The 3343-nt window shown below is 36.6% G+C and overlaps 1 long non-coding RNA gene across 1 annotated transcript in view; it reads right to left on the bottom strand.

Moving 5' to 3' along the window:
* The window catches only part of LOC106514750 (uncharacterized), a 14333-nt gene extending 12678 nt beyond the window's left edge, over positions 1 to 1655 (bottom strand). The window contains exons 1-2 of the long non-coding RNA XR_001309916.1: positions 1501 to 1655; positions 205 to 291 (exon numbers count right to left, since the gene is read on the bottom strand). This is a non-coding gene — a long non-coding RNA (uncharacterized LOC106514750). The remainder of the gene's footprint in view (positions 1 to 204; positions 292 to 1500) is intronic.
* Positions 1656 to 3343: the final 1688 nt, after the last annotated feature.

Genomic DNA, 3343 nt, shown 5'->3' with positions numbered 1-3343 from the left:
CTGTATATATATACTGTATATATTTGTACTGTTTACTCTGTCACATTGTAATCTATTGAACTTAATGCATTTATCCATTATTTATGTGTCTGCAGACGTCTCTGAAAACAGAGCTGGCTGAAACTTATGGGCCCTGTTTATAGAAAACAGAATGATTAGAGAGTTTAAAAAAAACAAAGTTTATAAAATGTTTGACTTTCATACCTACTCAGTCCAAAAAGACAGGATGTCAAATGTTTTATGATGGTCTTAAACAGTGTGCTGGGGTGATTCTTCCACGAGACGTGGTTCCTGCAACACAAATAAAAACAGAAAAAGGCACACAATCATTTGCCATGTATTGTTTAAAAAAACATTGAAAGCAATACACTAAATATTCATATTAAAAATACTTGCAATATGGTTTTGTTTGTTGTAGAATGCAAACAATTTATAAAATAATATATATTTCTGTGATGAAAAAAATAAAGGTATATTTCACACCAATTCTGATTATGCTTTTTCACAGTAAAAAAGGTGTTTTGTGTTGTTATTCTTATTGCTGTGGTGTGATCAGTCCTTAGCTTGTGAAGTGCTGCCATCTAGTGAGAGAAAAACTAAAAAATTGTAGCCTTATTTAATCTGCATATACAAGGACAAACAAAACAATGTTTTTATGAAGTTGAACTTTAAGTAACTCTTCCAAACTTTCTTTAAAATAATAACAAAATATTTATTAATTTTCTATATGCATTGTTGTTTTTCAGTTAAACACACCTACTTTATTCATCTCTCTACAAATTTATCAGTTTATCAATCCAAAGATAAATCTAGGTCTAATCTATCTATTGTTATTTCATGCCACAAAATAAATTTTATTTTCTCTCAATTTCACGTACTTATTTTTCCTGAAGTAAAGTTCAGAAACATTATGGTAAAAATGTGAAATGAGGTACGTTGGATTTATCATTCAGAAACATTAGTATCCTAATTCAAAGCTATCTCTGCATTGTCAAAAGCAATACCCATTAATTTGCTGAAAATTATTATATCTATCAATGTAAAAGCCAAATTATAGATAGAAAAGATTAAATTTGACAGTTATTTGTATGGAATTTATAAGAAAAACTGCAGAAAAGGCAATCTTTTAATTAAATACCATTAGTTTGAGTTTTAGCAAATGCAATTCTGCAGAAAGAAAGAAATCCTCACATCTACTAAAAGCTCCTTGTTGGTACTCACTCATGAAAAACACCAGTCTTCATGTTTTGGTTATTTTAACAAATCACTCACATTCTTTCTCAGTTTCCAGCTTTGCTTTGACTTCTTGTCAAACTGAACATGGTAAACGGTGATATGCTTTTGAAGCTGCCATGCAAGCAGCACAAATCAATGTTGCAGAACCCGCATCCCTGATGCATCACAACTAAAACTGTCCAAATGTCTCAAAAGGTTTTGCAGCAAGTGCACTGCAAATATTAAGGATAAAGCAAAAAATAAAATGACTGCAGCAGCACTTACCTGTCCACCTGACAGTGACTAAAGGTACTCTGCACCTGGATGTCCTCCTGCTGCTCACACCTCTCTAGTTTCCTCTGCTCAGTCTGCAGGGGCTTGATGCAGGCAGAGCGCACCCTTATAAGCAGCACCTATCGCTGCAGCACTGCCATGGGACCCCGGGCCAATGGGAGGGAAAACATGTGCAAAGGACCATCTGCAATGGAAAAACAAATCCCGTAAAAGATTTGGTGGATTTTGCTGCTCTGGAGTACGGTGTCCAGATGCCCCAAGTCTTAGTAACAGATGCTTTCTCTCTTCTACACACTTGGCTAACCTGCATGTTTTTCTCTTTTTCTCGATGGCCTTGAATCCAACAGCCCAGATGCACTTCTGCACCTACACAAGCAGTGATTTTCTCCAGTGTTTCCACCTTTTTCCCATCCTACAACATGGATCTAACTTTGCCATTTCAGTGAACTGAATATACGTTGGTTTGCAGGGGGTGATCAGTACAACACAGGAAGCTTTTATATTAACAGGCATTGTCCAGGTTTCAGGAAAAAAAAACAGCATTATTTGGAGCTCTCTTCCTTTAACTGAATGTCCCGACTAAAACATGAGCTCTGGCTTACCTTACCTTTAATCCATTTGGTGGTGTAAGCCCTCTATGAGCTTTAGAAGTGGACATCTGTAACTTTTATTTCTGTCCCTTTCACCTTTCTTCTGCACGTTTCATTGAGAGAATAGGAACGTTTTGCCTTGGTTTCTGTTACAAACACATTAACTGATTAATGAGGGGAAAAGACTGAAGGTGATTAAACTATTTTACAGACTTTTATTCTAATTTTGCAGCCCCGCTCCACTCTTTGGAATAAACCTTTTATGTTACATTTCAGAGTCTACATTTCTTTCAGAAATACTGTATAGCAGATCATATATATGATTTGACAAATTGACATATTTCAAGTTGTAGTATCTGTCAAGATGAAGAAGAAACATGACTGATTTACTTAAGAATATATCATCCACATGTCAGCTTTAAACAAAACCCATCTGTCTAAAAATGTTTATAAATCTGTTGAACAAAGCTTCTCTCTACACTGAGATAGTTTTTTGTTTCAGGGTACCTCTTTGAATTATCAGAATGATCCAATAAGAGCAGTAATGCAATCCACACTTGTGCTCACAGGATTTGATTCCTCACCTTTAATCTCGCCCATTGATAATCTGCAGTGAAGCTGGTGTTAGATTCTCCCTGCAGTGCAGTGAAACATATGGCTCCAGCATCTGCGAGGTGATTTACAGCCAAGAATTCTCCGCTTGGCACCGGCGGCAGCAGATATTATTAGGACTAAAGCCCACAACTCTCATTGACAAAATCTGATTTAACCACTGGCCGTATGCTGCCAATGGACTGCAGCCTCGGCTCGGGTCACCAACTGTTCAGGCTTTGACTCAGCTTTCATTAGAAAAGAAAACCAACTTGTTTTTATACTTTGTGAAATAGACACTGACATTTCTGATCTGATGAGTTGAGGTTCAATTAGACACACACACACACAAAAAAAAAAAAACAATTTAACAAAACAAACATTTCTGCTGTTTTGAATAAGTGATATTTCAACCCATTCTCACTCCCGACTCGTCACATATTGACGTTTTTCAAAGGTCCCTTTGCGTCCAATTTTGACGCATCAGGTACCCCCCTTGCGTCATATTTTGACGGGATGGGGCGGAATCTGTTGTCGTAATTTTTCAAAGTGTAGAAAATGCACAAATACTACCGTCCCAAAGCGTGAAATTACGTGTATTCACTTTAGACATCCTATCCCTGACCCCAGTCCCTAAACTTAACCATTTATCC

This window comes from Austrofundulus limnaeus, unplaced genomic scaffold, assembly GCF_001266775.1.
Source record: "Austrofundulus limnaeus strain Quisiro unplaced genomic scaffold, Austrofundulus_limnaeus-1.0 Scaffold22, whole genome shotgun sequence".
In the NCBI taxonomy this organism is placed as follows: domain Eukaryota; kingdom Metazoa; phylum Chordata; class Actinopteri; order Cyprinodontiformes; family Rivulidae; genus Austrofundulus; species Austrofundulus limnaeus.
This window is presented reverse-complemented; position numbering and strand designations above follow the sequence as displayed.